This window comes from Arvicanthis niloticus, chromosome X (genome assembly GCF_011762505.2).
Source record: "Arvicanthis niloticus isolate mArvNil1 chromosome X, mArvNil1.pat.X, whole genome shotgun sequence".
NCBI classification, from domain to species: domain Eukaryota; kingdom Metazoa; phylum Chordata; class Mammalia; order Rodentia; family Muridae; genus Arvicanthis; species Arvicanthis niloticus.
The window spans coordinates 455,901-480,090 of NC_047679.1; the positions used below are offsets into that span (position 1 = coordinate 455,901).

At 39.1% G+C, this 24,190-nt stretch overlaps 1 protein-coding gene across 4 annotated transcripts in view; it reads right to left on the minus strand.

Annotated features, from left to right (window-relative positions):
• LOC117694591 (uncharacterized) overlaps window positions 1-24,190 on the minus strand; it is a 102,499-nt gene that overhangs the window by 50,114 nt on the left and 28,195 nt on the right. The window lies entirely within an intron of this gene.

Consider the following 24,190-nt stretch of genomic DNA (forward strand, 5'->3'; position numbering starts at 1 on the left):
TGTGCATTGGCAGTTCACCTACATGTCTGTATAAGGGTGTTAGATCCCCCTGGAACTGCAGTTATCGACAGTAGTGAACTGTCATGTGGTTGCTGGGAATCGAACATGATTCTGGAAGTACAGCCAGTGCTCTTAACCACTGAACAATCTCTCCAGCCCCAATTTCTGCTATTCTTGATGTATGATACATAGCCTTTTATTTTAAAATAATTTTGTACAAAATTTGACCTTTATTTTAATTTTTTGCTTTTTTTAAAAGATTTTTTATTTTATGTGTATGAGCATGTACACATAAACCATGCTCATGCCAAAAGAGGGTACTGAATTCCCTGAAACTGGAGACATAAATGATTTGAAACAAGTTGTGGGTGCTGGGAATTGAACCCAGGACCCCTAAAAGAGTATCCAGTTCCCATAACTGCTGAAATATCCCTCTATTTTTTAAAAAAGAGTTTTTATAAAGAGAAACATTTAACAAAATGTTCAACATCCTTAGCCATTAGGGAAATGTAAAAATTACTTTGAGATTCCATTGTCCACTTACCAGAATAGCTAAGATAAATAACGTAAGTGATAGTTCATGCTGGCAAGGATGTGAAGCAAGAAGAACACTATTCCTTGCTAGTAAAAGAACAACTTGTACCACTACGAAAATCAATATAGCAGTTCCTCAGCAAGTTGGGAATTGATCTACTCAAGATTCATCTTTACTATTCTTGAGCATATACCCAAAGGACATTCCATTCTACAACAAGGACACTTGCTTGGCCATGTTCATTGTGGCTTTATTCATAATAGCCAGAAACTGAAAATACACAGAGATGTCCCTTAACAGAAGAATGGATAAATAAAATGTGGCACATTTACAAAGTGGAGTGTTACTCAGCTGTTAAAAATGACATTATGTAATTTGCATACAAACAGAAGGATCTAAAACAATCATCCTGAGGTAACCAAGACTCAGAAAGATAAATATGTCATGTATTCACTTATAAAGGGATGTCAACTGTTAAGTAAATGATACCCAAGCCACAATCCATAGACTCAGAGAGGTTAGGTAAAGAGGAGGGGTCTAGGGGGATGCAGGATCTACTTGTGAAATAAAAATACAATGGATTTTTATGGGTGGACTGGGGGCAGGTGGGGACAGGAACAGGAGGAATTAGGTGGAGGAGAGGTGAGATGGAGGGAGAGAATGTGAGGAGACATGGCTGGAATTGAGGGTCATTTAGGGGTTGGTGTGGAAACCTAGTGCACTAGAATCTTCCTGGAATCTATAAAGATGATCCTAATGAAGACTCCTAGTAATGGGGGATATGGAATCTCAACTGGCCATCTCTTGTGGCCAGGCATGTCTTCCAGTGGAGGAACTGGGTTTCATTCCATTGAGTTGTTGGTCAAAGGAGTTCATGGAAATCCCCCAAACAACCCAGGCTGATGCTAAGACCAAAAGGATTGCTTTCCACAAATTGACAGTGGGGCTGAGGACATCCACACAATTCATTAAACATGGAAAAGTTGAGCTGGTGCCTACACGGAGCCTTCACCTCTACAGTGTAGTCTCTTTGGTGGGAAAGGGATTCTGTAGGCTAGCATGGACACCAACCCAGCCACCAAACCTTTGACCTACAAGCTGTCCTGTCTAGAAAATATGCTACGGCAATGGTGGCAAATCTGTGGTTGTAGTCAACCAATGTCTGATTTGACTTAAGGCCTACTCTACCAGAAGGAACCTATACGTGATACCACTTGGATAACCAAGAACCAGCGGCAACAGAACCCAGACACCTAGAGTAAAACCAAACACGATTGGTCTAAAAAATACAATGAAATGATTCCTAATAATACTCTGCTATACTCATAGATCAGGGCCTTCATCAGTCATCATCAGAGAGGCTTGCTCCAGCACCAGATGGGAACAGATACAGAAAATAACAACCAGACATTATGAGGATAAAGAGTCTACACTGGAGTTCTCCATCAAATACCTTCTCTCAGTGATCAGGGAATCCCACAGAAGAAGAGGTGAGTCAGAAAAACTTTAAGAGTCAGAAGAGATGGGGACACCAGGAGAAGGCAGCCCTCTGAATTAACTAAACAAGGTTCATGTGAGTTCACAGAAACTGAAGCAGCAAGCACAGGGCTAACATGGGTCTGTACCAGGTCCTCTGCATTATAGCTGTTAGCTCAGTGCTTTTAGGGAACTCCTGACTATAAGAACAAGTGGGTGTGCGACTCTTCTGCCTGCTCTTGGGACTCCTTTCCTCCTGTGGGGTTGCTGTGTCTAACTTCATATAAAAGTTTTTGTTTGATTTTATTATATTTTATTTTATCATGTTTGGTTGTTATCTCTTTTTTGTTTTGTTATTTTCCTTTTTTATTGGATATTATATTTACATTTTAGATTTTATCCCCTTACCCCATTCCCCCACCACCCAGGAACCCCTTATCCCATCCCCCCTCCTCCTGCTTCTATGAGGGCATGCCCTCACCTACCACCCACTCCCACCTCCCCACCCTTGAATTCCCCCCCACTCAGTGTTCAGCCTTCATGGGACCAAGGATCTCCTCTCCCACCTATGCCCCACAAGGCCATCCTCTCCTACATATACAGCTGGAGCCATGGATCCCTCCCTATGTGCTCCCAGGCTGGTGGTTTAGATCCTGGGGATGTGTGGTTGGTTGGTATTGTTGCTCTCCTCTTGGGGCCACCAACCTTTTCAGCTTCTTCAGTCTTCTAACTTCTCCATTGGGAACCCTTGATCAGATCAATGGTTAGCTGTGAGCATCTGCCTCTGGATATGTCAGACTCTGGCAGACCTCTAAGGAGACAGCTATATCAGGCTCCTGTCAGCATGCACTTCCTGACATCCATATCAGCGTCTATCTTTGGTAACTGCACATGGGACTGATACCAAGGTAGAATGGTCTCCAGACGGCCCCTCCTTCAGTTTCTGCCCCACACTTTGTCTCCATATTTGCTCCCTTGAGTATTTTGTTACTCCTTCTAAGTAAGACCTAGGCATCCACACTTGGTCTTCCTTCTTCATGTGCTTTATGTGGTCTGTGAGTTGTACCTTGGATATTGAGAGCTTTTGGGCTAATATCCACTTATCGGTGAGTAAATACCATGTGTGTTCCTTTGTGATTGGGTTACCTCACTCAGTGTGATATTTTCTAGTTCCATCCATTTACCTAAAAATTTCTTGAATTCATTATTTCTAATAGCTGAGTAGTACTCCATTGTGTAAATGTACCACATTTTTTGTATCCATTCCTCTGTTGAAGGACATCTGGGTTCTTTCCAGCCTCTGGCTATTATAAATAAGGCTGCTATGAATATAGTGGAACATATGTCCTTGTTACATGATGGAGCATCTTCTGGGTATATGCCCAGGAGTGGTATAGCTGGGTCCTCAGGTAATGCTATGTCCAGTTTTCTGAGGAACCGCCAGACTGATTTCCAGAGTGGTTGTACCAGCTTGCAATCCCACCAACAATGGAGGTGTGTTCCTCTTTCTTCACATCTTCGCCAGCATCTACTATCACCTGAGTTTTTGATCTTAGCCATTCTGACTGGTGTGAGGTGGTATCTCAGGGTTGTTTTGATTTGCATTTCTCTGATGACTAAGGATGTTGAGCATTTCTTATGGTGCTTCTCAGCCACTCGAGTTTCCTCAGTTAAGAATTCTTTGTTTAGCTTTGTATCTCTTAAAAAGCCTGTTCTTTTCTAATGAGAAACAGAATGGGAGCGGATCCTGAGGGGATGGGAGGTGGGGAGTAACTGGGAGTAGTAGAGGACAGGAAATTATAACCAGGATATAGTGTATGAGAAAAGAATCAATTTTCAATTTTTAAAAAGTAGTTACCATAAAACAACAGCAATTGAGACAGTATGCTACTGGTTTAAGAACAGATGTATCAATAAATATACACAATAAAACCAAGAAAGAACTATATATGTATGGCCAACTGTTACTTGACAAAGTTTTTAACATGATCTAATGGGAAAAATAAAATCTTTTCAACAATTTTTGCTGAAAGAAAGAAAGAAGAAGAAGAAGGAGGAGAAGAAGAAGAAGAAGAAGAAGAGGAGGAGGAGGAGGAGGAGGAGGAGGAGGAGGAGGAGGAGGAGGAGGAGGAGGAGGAGGAGGAGAATAAGAAGAAGAAGAAGAATAATAAGAAGAAGTAGAAGAAGAAGAAGAAGAAGAAGAAGAAGAAGAAGAAGAAGAATAAGAATTAATATTTTAATATACTGAAGAATTATTCAAACTGGGTAGAATTAACACTTAAAAACAAGGGCTGGAGAAATGGCTCAGTGGTTAAGAGTACTGACTGCTCTCCCAGAGGTCCTGAGTTCAATTCCCAGCAACCACATGGTGGCTCACAACCATCTGTAATGGAATCCAATGCACTCTTCTAGAGTGTGTCTGAAGACAGCTGCAGTGTACTCATGTAAGTAAAAAATAAATAAATCTTTAAAATAACAATGGTTTCATTCTGGCAAAGTAATGTCATTCAAAAAAGAAGGGATGGTATGTTCATTTGCAAACAGGACAAGTCAGTGGCATGTTAACTAAATTACAAAGGGAGAGAGGGAGGGAGGGAGGGAAAAGAAAAAGGAAGGAAAGGAAGAAATATTGGTTTTACTGACTTTAAAAATAGTAAAATTTTCTTGACCTGAGGCCTTGTGAATGTTATGCAAGCACCCTCACACTGAGTCATATTCCTAGCCCCCTTTCACATTTTATTCTGAACCAAGATCTCTCTATGTTCCCCAAGCTGGCCTTGAACTCATTCTATTGCCCAGATATGCTCTGAACTTCTGACCTTTTCTTTTTGTCAGGCTGTAGCTGGGATTACAGGCCTTTGTTACCAGGCCTTCTTAAGTGGGTTTTCCACTCATTATTACTACTGGAAGATTAAAGGGATAGCCAGTGAAGCATCCAGAGAAATATGAATATCTAAATTCTGCAAATTAACTCTGTTCAGACCTCAGGTTGATTATTTATATGAACTGAAATTTAACCTATCAAATACCACAGAGAAAACAGTTTCCAGTTTAATTCTAGCCAAGAAAATACTTCATTATACAGAACAAACAAACCTAGCAATATCCAGAACAATTAAATGGAATCCAACACTTATATAACAACTAATATAAAACTCAAAATACCATAAAACAAAACAAAGGCTTTGTGGATAAAAAAGGTTCAATAGAAAATGCTAAAAAGAATTTTAAGATAATTACTTCATATATTTGAATTAAAGAAAAGGTTTATAAAGAAAATATGATAGCTCCACTAAGATGTAGACACCATAAAACAACAAAATGACAAGTCAGAACTAAAAAGTACCATCTGAAACAAAAAATTTTACTGAATAGGCATAACAGAAGAGTGGAAATAAAAGAAATAGTTAATGAGCATAAACAGAGTCTGAAAAGCACAAACAAGAAAACATGTTTACAACACAAATGGTCTCATGGATGGTACCATGTTTTGAATATTTGTTTTCCTTCCAATTCATACTGAAACTTAACTCCCAATGTAGCAGGAAATGTAGTCTTAGGGAAATGATTAGGTCATAAGAGCAGAGACTCCATGAATAGATTAGTGCTGCTACGAAAGCTATAGAAAAACTAGCTAGGACTTCTCTTTTTGTCCTCACTTCCATTCTTGCCAAAGGTCAAATCCTATGTAAAATTACATTCCCGCTGGTGGTCAACATAAACATCATTTTAGAAGCAGAGAGTGGACATGAGAAACCAAACTTACCTTGATTTGGGACAGTTCATATTCTAGAACCATGAAAATATAGTTATATAGTCTATAAATTACCCAGTCTTGGGTATTTTGATAAAATAGCATAAAGAGACTAAGAGAGAAATTGGTAATAATAAATAGCCTATTGCTATAAATATACATAAAAGTGGAACTGGGTAATGGATAGAGACTGGAGTGTAAAAGGCTTATCTGTGGCTGGGATATATAGCTCAGTATTAGAGTACTTGCCAAAAAATGTTTGAGACCCTGTGTTTGAGCCTCCGGCAAGACAAAAATGGAGTGAGGGAGATAAGGAGAAAGGATGGAGGGAGGGGAAGGAGATATATACACTGAAATAGAGACTTTCATAAGAGTATTTAAAAGTAAAATCAAGGGGGCCTAGAGAGATGTTTCAGCAGTTATTCCAGAGGACTCAGGATTGGTGTCCAACACCTACATGATGGCTCACAATAAACTGTAATTCCAATTCCTGACGATCTGGCACCATCTTCTGCCTTCGACAGGCACCAGGCAACCAAGTTTGTACACAGACATTCATGCAGAAAAAACTTCCATACAAATAAAATAAAATTTAACAAAATGTAACAAACAAGCTAATGAATGAATAAATGAGTGAATGCAATTTGCTGGGTGTGGTGGCACACGCCTTTAATCCCAGCACTCAGAAAGCAGAAGCAGGTGGAGCTCCGTAAATTCAAGGCCAACCTGCTCTACAAAAAAAAGTTCAGGACAGCCAGGGCTGTTACACAGAGAAACCGTGTCTAAAGAATCCCAAAACAAACAAGCAAATGACTAAATAACAAAATGTAAAAAGGAAGGAAGGAATCTCTCAATCAACCAATCAAATAACTCTGCCAGTATACAGAGGACAAGAAACAGACTACAAAATATTTTTTAAGAAAACAAAAAAATGTAAAATTTAAAAACTCACTGGAATCTATAAGAGTGACCTCTACAGTTCTTTCCCAGCTGCCTGGGGATCAAGATGTAGAACTCTCAGCTCCTTCTCCAGCACCATGTCTGCCTGCATGCTGCCATGTTTCCCATCATGATGATGATGATGGTCTAACCCTCTGAAACTGATCTAGAATCACCTGGGAGACAAGGATCTGGGCACATCTATGATGACATTTCTAGACTGGGCTGAGGTAGGAAGACTCATCCTGAATGTGGTGGCACCATCCCCTAGGCTGAAGTATTGGACCAAATCAAAAGGAGAAAGTGAGCGGAGTACCAGCATTCATCTTTACTGTTTCCTAACTGCAGATGCAACATGACCAGTTACGTCCAGCTCCTGTTACCAAGCCTTACCTACAATGGTGGATTGACTCAAGTTATGAACTCAAAATAGTTCCTTCCTTCTATGAGTTGCTTTTGTTGGGTATTTTATTACAGCAATAAGAGAAGTAATTTATATGAAAACTAGTTCACCATTTTTTATAAAAAAAATTACCAAACCCAATTGCTTTATGTCTCCCTCCCTGTAACCTGTTTGAGGTTGTCTCTGGGTTTCTGTTGTGATACTTTTGCCTTCTGTGTGACTGGTTATCTCTCAGTACCTAACATAAACCATCATTTTAAGATGTATATATCACGTTTCAGTGTTGTTCAAATGACATTTGCCCTTTAGTTGATTCATCATTAATAGATTCAATGAATCACTAATGAGATATATAAGTCTCCCACCCCCAGTAGAAAATGCTATGATATTGTGAGATTTATATGAAAACACAGAATCTTAGTATCTAAAATAACTGGAAATAAAGGAACATAGCTGGAAGAATTGTGATAACTAGCTTTGAATCCAGTGCAGTAGCTTATTTTTTGGTGAAAAGTAAGACACATGCATTATTGGAGTGGATTGAAAGCTAGGAAGAGCACGTCACAACCAGGAATGACTTATGGTCAGTAAATGATGGACCTCAGCTTTGTTTGTGGCATCTCGTCCTCCCTGTGAAGCTGTGAACAGGTAAGTTCACATCCACAAAGTTGGGCAAATAAACCCAAACAGAGGCAAGTTCATGGCTCCATGAAACTCTGGACTTCATCCTTTACTTGCAGTCAGGCATTTCTGTATAGTCCTCTCAGCTCATTGTTGAACTTGGGCACTTTTGTAAAATATCTTTTTTTTTTTTTTTTTTTTTTTTTGATTTTTCGAGACAAGGTTTCTCTGTATAGCCCTGGCTGTCCTGGAACTCACTCTGTAGACCAGGCTGGCCTCGAACTCAGAAATCTGCCTGCCTCTGCCTCCCAAGTGCTGGGATTAAAGGTGTGTGCCACCACTGCCCAGCAAAAATACCTTATCTAGCATGTTTTGTTTCTTTTGCCAGTGGGACGCTTACCTAGGCTTAGAAATCATCACACTGCTAAAAATGCAAACTCCATATTGAATTTTAACATTCTTGATGAATGATTCTGGAACCTGTATTTTTATGTATGATTCAAAACCTAGACACATTAATCCCTATATTCCTAATTTATTGTTTCAGACTGCTAATTAGCATTCTATTGTGCCACATATTATATTTTTCTTTGGGTGTTTAAGTTAATTTCCAAATTCCAAAGTTTTGTTTATGGAAAATGCTTCAAAAAATGGATAATTTTTTGTGATATAAAAAAAGGTCAAGTAGAGCCGGGCAGTGGTGGCACACGCCTTTGATCCCAGCACTTGTGAGGACAGAGGCAGGCGGATTTCTGAGTTCAGCCTGGTCTACAGAGTGAGTTCCAGAACAGCCAGGGCTATAGAGAAACCCTGTCTCAAAAAAACAAAAAAAACAAAAAAAAAAACAAAAAAAAAAAAACAAAACAAAACAAAAAACCAGTCAAGTAGAATATTATTGAGCAATAAATTAGATGCATTTTAAAATCCAAATAGACATTTTCTATATTGCTCCCCCCACCAAAAAAAGAGTGACCTACACTAGCAAAGTATCCTAGTAATGAGGGATACAGACACTGAACTAGCCATCTTATATAACCAGGCAAGGCTCCTAGCAGCGGGACTGAGCCATCAACCCAACCACAAAACCTATAATCTGTCTTCCCTGCAAGACGTTCAGAGGTAATGGTGGCATGTAACTTTGTCTGATTTGACTTAAGGCCCACTCCACACAAAGGAACCTATACCCAACACTGCTTGGGTAACCAAGAACCAGAAAGTAGATAGCCCAGAGACCTATGGTAAAACCAAAACTAATGGTCTTTTAAAAAGTCAAAGAAATGATTCCTAATGACATTCTTCTATACTCACAGATGAGTGACTAGCCCTACTGTCATTAGAGTGGTGACATCCAGCAATTAATGGGAGAAGATGCAGAGATCCTCAGCTAAACACTAAGCAGAGCCAGGGAAACCTCGCAGAAGAGCGGTAGGAAAGGTTGATGGTAGGAACCATAAGAACTTGGTTCACAGAATCTAAGTAAGCAGGACCCATAGGGGCACTCGGAGATTAAAGCAATAAACCAAACATGGAGCCTTTATGGGCCTGACCAAAGTTCTCTGCATATACCTTATGGTTGTATAGTTTGGTGTTCTTGTGGGACTCCCAACAGTGGAAGTAAGGGTGTCTCTGACTCTTTTGCCTGTGCTGGGGATCCTTTTCCACCTACTATATTGTCTTGCCCAGTCTTGATATGAGGGTTTGTGTCAAGTCTTATTGTACCTTGTTAGGCCATGTACAGTGAATATCCCTGGGAGGCCTGTTCTTTTGGTTTTTTTTTTGTTTTTTTTTTAAGAAAAATGGAGGGAGAGTAGATATGGAGAAAGAGCAGGTGGGAGGAAGGACTAGGAGAAGTGGAGGAGGGTAAACTTCAGTCAGGATATAATGTATAAGAGAAGGATAACAGTTAGAAATTTTTAAAAACCACAAATAGGGGTTAATATTATAAATCCTCAGAGCAAAGACAAGCTGTAGGGAAATACTATATCACTATGGTCATGACCAGGATTTTTTAAGAAATATAAGCAGTGAAGGAAACTCTGAGGTGATATTTTAGACAGAAATAGGGATCAAGGTATTGAGAAATAAATAAAAGCCCATCTGTTTTGGCAGAGTAGAAAATAATTGTCCTTGTGTCTTAATGATTTCTGAAAAGATATCTGCCAAAAGAAATATCTAAAGTGTTGAAGGACCTTCATGGTTTTTCTTGACTGCTTATAGTAAAAGTACAAAAGAAATAAATAATCAAAAGGGAAGTAGAATTTAAAGACTTAGAAGCTTTCCTGAATTGTAGAAATAAAGTCATGTTTGAAAAAGAATATTAAAGGTAGAACCAAGCTATCATTTGATAACAGTAACAATTTTGATAAGACAAAGATATTACCCTGAAGGCCTTTTCAAGATTATCAGTGTTTGTTATTCCTATCATAAGCAAAGGTGCCAGGGCCTGGGTAGCTGAACAATTTCAAAGGCACTTTAAGTACCCATGGGATCACTGGGCACCATGGGATCACTAGGACTGCCTTAAGTCTCTGCTTCCTAAGTTCCAACATATAGTTTCTTCTTGGCCATTCCCATCAAGAAGAGACAGGTAGCCGGGCGGTGGTGGCACACGCCTTTAATCCCAGCACTTGGGAGGCAGAGGCAGGCGGATTTCTGAGTTTGAGGCCGGCCTGGTCTACAGAGTGAGATCCAGGACAGCCAGAGCTACACAGAGAAACCCTGTCTCAAAAAACCAAAAAAAAAAAAAAAAAGAGAGAGAGACAGGTGTAGTTTGAATAGCTGTCTGTAAATTGCCCATGTTCCAAGTAACGTAAACTCAGTGGTTCACTACACTAGCTAGCTAGAATCATTTATTTACCCAGGCATTGGCCTCTCCACTGGAGGTGATTAGAAATAAATTCCTCAAGAAAAGATCCTCAATAATATTTCAAGGCTTCAGTTGAATAAACCTTCATAAAAAATTACAAACCAATAATTACTTGCAATAGTATGCTAAATATGATCAAACCATATTTTATCTACATGAAAATGTAAAACTGTCAAAAGAATAAATTAAATTTTATTTTTTAAAAAGACCTAAGTTTGATTCCCATCACCTACATAGGGCAGCTCACACTACTACTATAGCTTCAGAGGATCTGAAGTTTCTGCCCACATGGGCACCTGCACTTATCTGTATATACACAGATACACAGACATACACACAATTAAAAATGAATCTTTTAAAAACAAAAGATAGGGCTAGAGAAATTGCTCAGTGGTTAAGAGCAATAACTGCTCTTCCAGCAGTCTTGAGTTCAATTCCCAGCAACCATATGGTAGCTCACAACCATCTGTAATGGGATCTAATGCCCTCTTCTGATGTGTCTGAAGACAGCTACAGTGTTTGTGTGTGTGCATGTGTGTGTGTGTGTGTGTGTGTGTGTGTGTGTGTATGTGTATTGAAGATAGCATCCCTGTTTCCGATTGTCCTGGGAGTTAAACATAGGCACCTGGATCTAATCTGTAAGTGCCTATTTGTCATAAAAATCTGGGTTCTGCCTTTGTGATACAGACAATTAACTAGCACAAAAAACCATTCCAATTATTAGATATAAAAGAATAGATAGCTAACTAACAGTCCTTTTTGTAAGAAACTAGTCATTTACAAACACATGTGGGTTGTATGCATAAAAGGGTAATACTTCTTTCTGTCTCTGCAATTCTCAAACAAATTGTTTTGGATGTATATTGTAGTATTGTTTAATGTTCATTTAACAATATCTTTAGCTGAGTCTGATCACGCACAACTGTAATACTAACATTTGGAAGGCTAAAGCAAAAGACTGTGAGTTCCAGACCAACCTGGGCTACATAGTGAGAACTTGCCTGAAATTTCTTTCCTATCTTATATTCATGAAATGGATTTCCTTGGTGCTAGGAAATGGTTTTTTTGTACTAGAGTTGATGTTTATTAAAAGACATTTGAACAAAGTTAGGCATGGGGGTTAATATAAAGAGGAAGCTCAGTAAAGTATACATAGGTGTAGATTTCTCAAAGGAGAGTTGCCAGGAATTATTTATGTGATTTTCCCCCAACACATGATGAAGCTGACTCTGAATACTGATTTTTTTTTTCTGTAATAGTATTTCACCAATAACTCAAAAGTCTTGTGACATCTTCTAGTGTGCATGAACTCTCAGCAAGGCCATGTATTACGCTTATAAGCAGAATAAAATATCAGTCTTCACAGTCCTTGACATCCAGTGCCAATACCAACTTGCATTCGTGTGGCAAGGACTTTCTGATAGTGTTGTTGATTTGACAGCATCTGGAATCACCTAGGAGACAGGGCCTATAGACATTCAGGTAATGATCTGCTTTGATTAGGTTAGCTGAAGCAGGAAGACCTATACCACTGTAAGTAGTACCACTTCCTGGGTTGGAATCCAGAACTATATAAAAAGGTCAGCTGAGCATAGCATTCATTATTCTTTGTTTCCTGACTGTGGATACAGTGTGACTAGATTCTTCAAGCTCCAGCTGCCCTGATTTCCCTGCCATATTGAATTATACACAAGAATTATAATTCCAAATAAACCCTTTCACTCTTAAGTTTCTTTTGTCAGGGTATCTTATCAAAGAAACAACGTAAAAAGAAAAACTATGTCAGTGTCTTCTTGGCACTAAGAACTGGAACCATTACTATAACAAACCTGACCATGTGAGTCTTATAACTTTGCAACCCGTTTGCAGAAAGAACATGCAAGAGTTTGGAAGTTTGGTGCATGTTTTCAATTCCAGCACTCTGCAGTTACAGACCATTCAGGATTATATTAATGAGAGTCCCATCTTAGACAGACAGATGGGGGAGGTAGAAAATCCCTAGATTCAAGGAGTTAATGAGCTATTCTGATGGAAGCCTGAAAGATAAATAGTGAGATAAATTTATAGTGTGGCACAGCCATACCACTCCTGAGTATATATCCAAAGGTACCACAAGGATACTTGCTCAACTATGTTCATAGCAGCCTTAGTCGTCATAGCCAGAAACTGAAAACAAGTCAAATGTCCTCACCTCGAAGAATGGAAAAAGAAAATGTGGTACATTTATGCAACAAAGTATTATTATCAAATAATAATGCTATTATTATTATTATTAATAAAAACAAGAACATTGTGAAATTTGTAGGCAAATGGATAGAACTAGAAAATATTATCCTGAGTAAGGTAACCCAGACCCGGGAAAACATGTATGGTATGTACTCACTCATAAGTAGATTTTTTTTTCTTTTTTTATTGGATATTTATTTACATTTCAGATGCCATCCCCTTTCCCCATTTACCCCTCCCTAGAAAACCCCTATCCCATACCCCCTTCTCCTTTTTGCTTTTATACAATTTTTTAAATGTTAACCAATGGCTTTATAAATTTGGTAATGCTCAATATCAATCAGAAGTGTAACCTAATACCCAACCTAGATATATCAACTATCTTTGACTGGCGGAGACATGTGAACATCTGCCTCCATGTCTGGCCCCCCTCTCTCTTTCTCCTCCTCTCCTTCTCCTCCTCCTCTCCTTACTCCTCCCACCTTAGCTCCTCCTAAATATCACCCTTCCTGTTAAAATAAAACTTTTCTCTCAAAATACAATTAGAGCATAATTATACCAATTTGTACCAGTGAGGTACAAGATAGTCCTAATACCCAGTCCATCATTTTGTTGACTAACCAGAACCTTTGTCATCTCTCCTAACTGAACCTGGCTTTTTTTTCTTGGCTTTAGAATAAATGTCAGCAGAAAACGATCCACTCAAATCTTTTCTCTGAAAGTAAATAGCCAGGATTGGCTATGAGACTATAAGTTTTCAACCCTGTCAGAAATCCAGAATGACTGAGTTAACTGAAATTATGGGAAGCACAAAGACTAGCTTCTAAAACTTAGCCAGTTTATAGAGACCGCTGAACACCTGGACAGTCCCTATACTACAGAATGTTGGAGCATCTGATCTTCAGCCTTCTGGCCCAGGATCATCTGACAGACATTAGTGATGCAGAATTATTAAGGGCTGATTACTCTTCTGCTAGAAGAGAAATGGAAATCAGTTGGGGGCATCACTGGGGCAAGCCAGAGACCTAAGCCAGGGAAGGCTCCTGGGAGTCTATAGGGGTGACCCTAGCTAGAATTTCAAGCAGTGGGGGACATGGAGGCTGAAGCAGCCACCTCCCATAGCCAGGTGGGACTTCCAATGAAGGGAGGGGGCACCGACCCACCCAAAAACCCAAAACTTGTCCTGCCTATAAGATGTTTAGGGATAAAGATAGAACGAAGATTGAGGGAATGGCCAACCAATGACTTACCCAAATTGAGACCCATCCCATGGGAGAGAGCCAACCCCTGACACTACTGATGATACTGTGCTATGCTTATAGACAGAAGCCTAGCATAACTGTCTTCTGAAGGCTTCATCCAGCAGCAGACAGAGACAGAGGCAGAGACCCACAGCCAAACATTAGGTGGAAGAAAAGCTGGGGGAAGGATTGAGGGAGCCAGAGGGGACAAAGACTCCACAAGAAGACCTACAGAGTCAACTAACCTGGGACCATGAAGGCTCACAGAAACTGAAAACACCAACTAAAGAGCATGGTTAGGCTAGACCTAGGACCCTAAAAATATGTAACAGATGTGCAGTTTGGTCTTCATGTGGGTCCCCCAAAAATTGGCACAGGGGCTGTCTGACTCTGTGTCCTGCCTTTCAATCCCTTTCCTCTACCTGGGCTACCCTGTCTGGCCTCAGCAGGAGAGCATGCACTTAGTCCTGCTTTGACTTGATGCGCTAAAGAGGTGGTTGGTACCCATTGGAGGGGCTCCCCTTCTCTGAAGAAAAATTGAGGACTGTGTGAGGGTGGGACTGGAAGGAGAGGAGGGACAGGGATTCAACCAAGATATAAATTGAATAAACAAACATTCTTATAAAAATTATGCTGTGAAGGTAGGCCCAACTCATGAGATTTCAAAGAGAAACAGATTATTAAAAAACTGAGCTAAGAGTCATGCATGTGATATTCTGGCCAAAAATCTAGTTTTATTCTTCCCATGTACTGTAAATTTGAGTAACAGTGAATTGCCAGGCAATGGATTAATTTGTTTAACAGAGGACAATTTCAAGACAGGAGAACATTCAAGCTGGTGCTAAGAAAGCAACTGCCACAGTCAACAAGATCAGCAGCAATGAAGATAACTTCCTTTGCTAAACTAGGACAATAGGAATGGTGTCCTAGGGGTAAAATTGCAACCTTTGAAGGCTCCATCCTGTAAAGATCCAAACTCATTTGAAGAACATCTAAAGTGAAGAGATCCTCTGTGCCTCAAAAGCAACTGCTTAGGAGGTACTTCCCCAGGGTCAGCACACAGAAGCTTAGATCCGGGGTAGGAGGAAAGCTCACTGAGGTGGGAAAGTGTGCAGTCCTAAACAGGCATCAGTTAAGCCTCCTGATTTTTCTGATTCTTGTGTTATTGCTAATTGCCTAACTACAGTTTTCCACTTATAAAACCATACACTAAGATTATACCACTGTTTGTATCATGGACTGCACAAACAATTTACAGCTATAGCAAAATGCCCTGGGTCATGCATGTAGGTTTCTAACTGAAGATCTACTTGATGAAACTGACTGGATGCAAACTGCTCATTGAGACTCGGTACTCAGTGCCCAGCTTTTTACCACTGCTGCTCAGATCCGTCCCACTGGACAAGGCAGCATATCCACTGTAATAGATGTGGGACAAATTAATGAAGTCTATGCTTCTGATATAGAAGCTGCCACTGCAATCCACAATTGTGACTCCTTCAATTTTGTGATGAAGCTGGGTTGGTAGCACACAATTTTAATCCCGGCACTAGGAAGGCAGAAGTTGGGTCTTTATGAGTTCAGGGAAGCTTGATCTACATGGTGAATTCCAGGACAATCAGAGCTACATAGTGAGACTCTATCTCAAAAAAAAATCAAAATAAGACAAAAATTTGTGATGAACAGGACCTTACATGAGGTATGACCTATGAGCTATTTGCTCCTGAAAAACTGCCCAAATTACATGTCTAGCCCCATCTCAGAGCTTTCAATATTCACTACTATCAATCACAGTACATTATGACAAGTCCAAACTGTTGTTGCTTTAATCTTACAGCTAACTCAAATCACACAGTAATTTTCTACACTACTTGCAATCTGAAAATGGTACACCTTTTATTGTAAAAAGCCATGCAACAACATGATCGGCTGACAGAGTTTCTAATGAATGTCCACATTCTCTACCATCCACTTGCCTCTGGTATTGAGATGTGTAACAAATGCCACAAAACTTTACTTCGAGAGCTGAGAATGGAGCTCTGAGGTTAAGTACTTTGCCTAGCATGCATGCAACCCTGAATTTGATTTCCAGCATTATAACAAAAGAAAAAAAAGAACAATAAAAAACAATGGCCAAATGAGATTGAATTCAGACTACTTTTTTCATCTTTTCATACACAAACCATACTCAGTTTGCTCAGTCACCCCAGCTGACCCCAGAAACAGAATTCTTTTTTCAGCATCTCTATTAATAACAACCATTAAAAAGTTCAGAGTGTTGTATGAACATTTTAAACATTGGAGATTCTTTTTGAATATTCATGTTTATAAGTTTCTTTCTCTCTCCTAGTAACAACATCAAAAATAAGAAATCCTCCCAACACCTAGCCTTCTACAGAACTTAGGAGAGCAGGCCTTGTACCTTGCCTAGGCAGCATAATAGATGGCATGGATGTGGGTAAGCCAGCCCCAAGGGTATAAGATTGGGAAAGCTGGCTCTGCCACTTCCTGGCTATGGCATTAAGTGAGCTAGCAAGGACAGTGCTAGAAAGCTCACCTTGGTGGGGTGGGTGCAAGAGAGCTGACAGGCTGACCAGCTTAGATACCATTCAGACCCAGATCCAGGGTTTTGAGTTGGCTCACCCCAACATCCACCCAATCTATGAACTGCTCTGCAGTTCTAAAGCCATAGAATCTCCATGACACTGGGCAACAATGGGATATCCAAAAAGAGTCTCAGTGAGGATCCAATACTGATAATGTAGCAGAGGCCAGAAGCCTCAAATCACACCAGTGACTCATTGCAATGAGCATTTACAAGTAAAGATGTGTAGACAAAAGGGTGAAATATACTGTGACATATTAGACCTTCCACAAGATTTGCTTTTCTTTTGTTGGGGGGCAAGTGTTGAAAGGGAAAAGGGTGGATATGAAGAGATGGGAGATGCATGATGTGAAATTCACTAAGAATCAATAAAAAGTTAAATAAAAAGTAAGTAATCCTCTAGGTGGCAGTCCAGCTGAGGCAGGAGAGAGGGTGAAGTCATTGCTCCTTACAAAATTATCATGTCAAAAAAATGTTGCAAGAGGAAAGATGGAAGACCTCCCAGCCAAGCCTAAAATTGGCTTGTACCACACCCCCTCCTCCTCCAGTCATAAATCAGTCATTCTATGGGACAGAATATTATGTGACTAGTGGCATGGATACAAAACCATTGGAACTGACTCTCCTTGCTCAAATACCAAGAACCACACACAAGTCTCCAAATATAATTGAGAACCCCTACCTTCCCCTGCTTTGCCTATACATGCAGACAAGGCCTACCAGACCTTCAAGTCCCTGTTCTTTGTCTCATGAATGGTTAACCAAACCTTTGTCTTCCTTAAGCTAGACAGACACAAAAGTAGACAGATTCCACTAATTTACAAAAAGAATCTCTCCTGTAAATGTCTCCACCTTTAACTTGCCTACCCCTCCCTACAAAAGTATAAACCAAAACCTTACTCCATCATATCTCTATTGTAATAGTCTTTCTATGTAAAAGCTGAAATAAAATCAGGTGGATAGAGATATGGCTTAGCAGTTAAGACCACAGTAACCACATTGGCTGACTCATAACGACCTATAACTCCAATTCCAAAGAATCTGACCTTTTCTTCACACACATATTGGGAGCCAACTTTAGTAGAAAGCGGCTAGATCAACTTTGCAGCCATCTGGAACCATATACCCTGATGAAAGACTTGGTTTTCAAAAGCCTATAACAGCTGAAGCACACACTCTGATAAATATATTGTTTATCCCACATAGCTTGTTTTGCTGTTTAGTGACCTCAGCTGTATGCTACACGTGGTAAAGTGTTTTCACCTCTGTTCTCCTGCTTGCGTTTATAAATACCCAGGATTTCCTTTCAATAAAGGAGACGGGACGAGACTTAAGACCTGACCACACAACCAAGCTGTCTCCATTCTTCGAGGCTCTTGCCCTTCCGGCCCCACTCTCTCTCTTGACCAAAGCACTTAGCCCCAAAGCCTGGGGCAGTGTGGACAGCAACATAGTAGCCCCAAAGCGTTGAGGCAGAGTGTGGTCCTCAACACACACACACACACACACACACACACACACACACACACACACAGAGTTAAAAATAAACCTTTTTTAAAGAGATAAAAATACACTCTGTGCAGATACTTGCATATCCATGTTTATAGGTGCTATATTCATAATAGCAAAGAAATAGAATCAGTTTAGATGTCTGTAGTGGTTTGAAAAGGTTTGTCCCTCATAGACTCATGTATTTGAATGCTTGACCCACATGGAGTGACACTATTAGGAGGTATGTCCTTGTTGGAATAGGTGTGGCCTTACTGAAGGAAATGTGTCACTGTGTGGGTGGGCTTTAAGGTCCTATGCTCAAGTTCCACCCAGGACAGAAGAGTGTCTTCCTGAATACCTTTGGATCAAGATGTAGAACTCTCAGCTCCTTCTCTAGCACCATGTGTTCCTGGATATGGCCATACTTCCCACCATGATGATAATGGATTGAACCTCTGGCACTGTAAACCAGCCTCAATTAAATATTTTCTTTTATAAGAGTTGCCTTGGTCATGGTATCTCTTCACAGTAATAGAAACCCTATGACAGTGTCCATCATCAGATGAATAAATAATGAAAATGTAGTACATATACATAATGTCATATTATTCAACTGTAAAAAATAAAGTCATAAAATTTGCAGAAAATAGATGGATATGGAAAGTATAATTTTAAGTGAGGTAACTCAAATTCAAAAGACAAAAACAGCATGTTCTATCTCATAAGCAGATCCTAGCCTATAAAAATTACATAATGCTATATATAGTAAATGGGTGTAAGTGTGGGTAAAGCCTAAAGAAGTAGAAAAGAGACTAAGAGAAGATGAAAATCGATGATGAAGAAGGTTTGGGGTAGGCAAAAGACACATAGGACATAAAAGAGGAAAAGAGATTGCACAGGAGGCTAAAAGAGGTAACAAAGTAATAAGGTAGCAGAGGAGATGATGGGGAAGGAAGATCAGGAAAACATACTTTGCTTAAAAATACCACAATGGGGGCCTAGAGAAATGGCTTCACAGTTATGAGTAATTGTTACTCTTTCAGAGAAGTTCAATTCTCAGCATACACATGGGAGCCCATAGCCTTCTGTAACTACAGTTGAAGGGGATCTGATGTCCTCTTCTGACCTCCCTGAGTACTGGGCACACACATGGCACTTAAAGAAATGCAGGTAAAATACTCAAACACAGGAAATAAAACCAGGTAATAAAAATACCATAATAGGGCTGAGAAAGATGGCTCAGTGGTTAAGAGCACTTGCTGGACTTGCAGAGGATCTGAATTTGGTTCCTAGCACCCATATGGTGGCTCAAAACCAGCCATAACTCCAGTTCCAGGTGATCTGGCACCTTCCTGTCTCTCTTCGAGTACTAGGCACACACACAGTACACTTCTGTACACAAAGGCAAAACATTTATACACATAAAATTTAAAAATTAGCAAATCATTTTAAAAACACAAAATTCCATAATGATGTCTAATATGTGCTAATTAAAAATAATTTTAGATTGTGGTGGTGGTGCACATCTTTAATACCAGTATTTGGGAGACAAAGCCAGGCAGATCTATGTAAGTTCAAGGCCAATCTGGGTTATATAGAGAGTTATATAGAAAGTTCCAGGCCAGCTAAGGCAACACCATGAGATTCTATCTAATAAAATAATTTTTAAAAAATTAAAACGAGGAGTTAATGAAATATATCAGCGGATTAAAGTGCTTGCTGCCTAACTTGATGACCTGTAATTTAATCCCCAGGACCCACATGGTAAAAGGAGAAAACTGACTCCAAGTTTTCCTGTGACCTCCAAACACCATCCATGTTATGTGCATACCCATATAACACACACACACATACACATGTACACACACACACATGCACATACACTTCTCTGTCAATTTTCTATTACAACAAAATACCCAAGAAAATCAACCTAAAGGGGAAAATATATTTTAGCCCCTGAGTTCTATCCATAAATGTTTGACTCCATTATTTCTAAGGCTATCCTGAGGAAAGAAGTAAGTGGTAGAGCAGAGCTACTCACCTCATGACAGTGAGAAAACAGAGACAGAGAATGGGTTAAGGACTTCATATGTATTCTTCCAGGGTATGTAACACAGTCATGTAATTCCTTGAACTAGGCCCTACTTTGAAGGTTCTAGCAACTCTAGATAATGCCATTAAATTATGAATCTGACAATGCATTGATCCACTAAAGTTAAAAGCCCCATGGTCCAACCACTTCCCAAAAGTTATTTGCCTTTAACAAATAAGAGTTTAGAAACATTCTAGATGAAAAGCCTACCATTTCCTATTGTGTAAGGGACTGACCTCAAAACACTGCCTCCTCCTCCTCTTCCTATGGGCTACTGTCCATACTTTCTCATGACTTTGGGGTTTACCCATTTTTTTTTCTTTTGAATTTTTGAATGGCCTGCTATTATTCCTCCAACCTTTAGTTTTTTGCCTTATGAATGGTTAACTGAGATTACAAATTTGAAACTAGCTCGTCACAGAGACAAAAAAAAAAAAAAATCCTGTTCAGCAGCATACTGCAATTTGCCCTGATTACAAAAGCAATCCTACTGGTAATTCTCCTGCTACAACTTATCTACTCCTCCCTAAGAAATGAAAGGTAAAACCCTATTGAAACACTATGACCCCCAAATCTGGCACTAGTCATTCCTCTTCTGGTAAACTGAATAAATTCAATTCCTCCACTAGTTTAGTTTTAACATTTAAAGACTTAATTTTTACTTATGTGTATGTCTATGCCTGTGTGAGTATACACCACATATGTGTGGGTGCCTATGGACATTAAAAGAGAACATCAGATCCCCTGGAGTTGGACTTATAAGTAGTTTTGAGCCACAAGATGTGAATGATAGGAACCAAATTCAGGTCCTCTAGAAGAACAACAAGCTGAGCCATTTCTCTGGCTCCAGTTTTCCCATTTAATAAATAAAGACAGTCAGCTAACGCATTTAGAGAGATCCACTAGCTATCAATAATACTCTCTTACCAGAACACACAGGGATTATACTCTTGTGTGAAATTCATAAATTAATTTGTTCCCACACAAAATATGGTGATTTGTCCATGGGATTTGGACCATAACATATCTTCAAGTGTTTAAAAATTACCATCTCCATAGTCTAATTATGAGTACAGAAACCTCTTCAAAACAAGGCTATATCCATGGTTGTTGGATATCATTTCCTATAGGGATAACTGGATACTTATATAAAATCTATAGGTAGATATTCCCATGATAGGAATCATCCAATTACAAAATTTAATAGGCACATCAAGCATTGTGGCACACACATATAATCCTAGTATTCAAAAGATGGAGGCAAGAAGCTCACAACTTCAAAGCGAGACTAGACTATACAATTATAGCTCTCAAGAAAAACAAAAGTAATAAGAGATTAACTTGACTTTAACTAAGATGACCAGTGTTCCAACCTTGGCCTTGGAAGGCATAAAAAAACAGACAAAAACACTTTGGCATTGTAAAGTAGACCATGATTCTGAGACCAGGTTTATGAGGATCCTGTGGTTCATGGGTAAGAAATACATATACTAGGGATTGTACCTATCCTCCTAGTTGGAATCTCATGTTGATTACAGCCTCAATTAAGTGCCCCAGCACACAAAGTGAAAAGATGTGGCTACCTATAATCGCTGTCAGATTATTCAGAACAGCCAATGAAGTAGTATGTGCAAAAACCAAGGCAATAAACAAATGAGAGGCTGGAATTACTTCTCCATAGATCTTTCACACTTTTATGTGTGTTCTAAGCACTGACAATGACTGTCCTGAACTGTTTTCAATTCCACTCACGCAGAACACTTCTAACACCAAATGTGTGTGTTTTCCACAATCACCAATTTTCTCCCTATTCCAAAGGGTATCTTACACTTCAATTCTGAACTAACTGCTTAGAGTTAGCAAACATCCCCCATAACTTAAGGCTAAATCCCTCAAGAGCAACCCACTTCAGATACCAACCACATGTCTACAACTCCTTTACTCCTGACAAATTAGCTATAAATTGAAGTACCTACAAACCTCCTCTTCAGTTTCAATAATTTGCTATAAAAAACGAACTGAACTCAGGGGAACATATTTATTTACTAGTTTATTCCAATGGATGTTGTCTTAGCATTCTATTGCTAAAGAGACACCATAAACATAGCAACTTTTATAAAGGAAAACGTTTCATTGGGGCTGGCTTATAGAGACTACAGAGGTATAGTCCATTATTATCATGGTAGGAAGCATGGTGGGACGCAGGCAGACGTGGTGCTAAAGAGGTAACTGAGAGGTCTACAACTGGATCGACAGGCAGCAGGAAGTAAAAAAAGATACCAGGCCTGGCTTGAACATTTGAAACCTCAAAGCCCACCTCCCAGCAACATACTTCTTCCCACAGAGCCACACCTAATCCAATAATAACTCCTAATAATGGCACTCCCTGGTGACAAATCATTCAAATCTATGAGCCTATGGGGGCTATTCCTATTAAAACCACACAAATATTACAAAGGATATAGATGTGTGAGGTGATTTGAATAGGTTTGGCCCAGGGAGTGGGCTTCAACAGAGCTAAAATGTTAGACTCTGCATGGAAATATAACAGAATGTAGCATGTGAATTTTCTTTGGATTCATATTTGAAGTGAAGAACTTTGAAAAATAACAACTTGGGAACTTTTTAAATTAAATGTATACGTGTAGACTTCAATAAAGAAAAATAACATGAAAATAGAAGGGGAAATATTTGGCAAAAAAAAATGGAAAAACTGTGAGGAGGAACAAGAGAAGTTAGAGAAGATGAGAATGGCAAAATTATGCAACATATCAAAGTTAAAATAATATTATGAAACCTACTACTTTGTATGGTGTGATGCTATTCTTAATGGGCAACAGATATAGCTTAATGGTACAGTGCTTACCTAACAATGCCCCAAGTTAAATCCTCAGCACAAAAAATAGTAAAAAAGTAAAATAAACAAACAAAAGAGCTGAAACCTTTAACAGTTCTGGTCCAAATAGGGGCAGAGAAAGGATTAAGACCAATAAATAAAATATCTGGAAATGAACAACTATTTAAATTGCAATAGAAAAATAGAGGCCCAAATATGGGAAAGAGAAAATTCATTATATAATTTGTATCACTAAAGGATTGAAACAGAGATTTGGAGAGATGGCTCCATGGTTAAAAGTACCTGTTGCTCTTCCAGAGGCTGCTGGGATTGTTTCCAGCACCCACATCAGGTGGCTCACAACTAATGATAACTCCACCTCCTGAGGATCTGACACCCTCTTCTGGTCTCCACAGCCACCCACACACATGATATACTTTTCAGCACACACATACATATATAAAAACAAAATGAATGAACCTAAAAAAAAAAAGAGTTGACAGAAAAATTGCCCTAAGTTTATATTGATCTTGTCATTACTCACAATGAATTGTTATAATTAGAATATACTCACATTTTGTAGTTAATGTTATAAAAATAACCACTTAAATAACAAAAAAACTTACAATTTTCTAGAAAAAAAATCCCACAAAACAAGGAAAAATAATGTAACATATTAAAAAATAAGGATTGAAATTAGTAAACATATCATTCACATGTTGTATAAAAAATGGAGCAAAGAATCAGAGAAATTATCATCAAAGGACATGCAAATCTGTATCACAAAGTATCAATAGAAAGTATCTATCTTACTACCAACATATCAGAATACTGGAGCAACAAACTCAAATATGCACAAGGAAGATAGTTTTTGTGTGTGTGTGCAAAAACTTAACAATATCCAGTCCCCAAAATAAAATTAAAAATATTCTGAACATCATCAATGGGAAGTCCCAACAGAAAGAAAATACAGTTTCTACCATAATTAGGTGTGTATGTCTGTGTGCATGTGAGTGCAGTGCCCATAAAGGCCATAAGAAATTCTCAGATTCCCTGGAACTGGAGTTATAGGAATTTGTGAGCTAATCTTAGGTCTTTTGGAAGA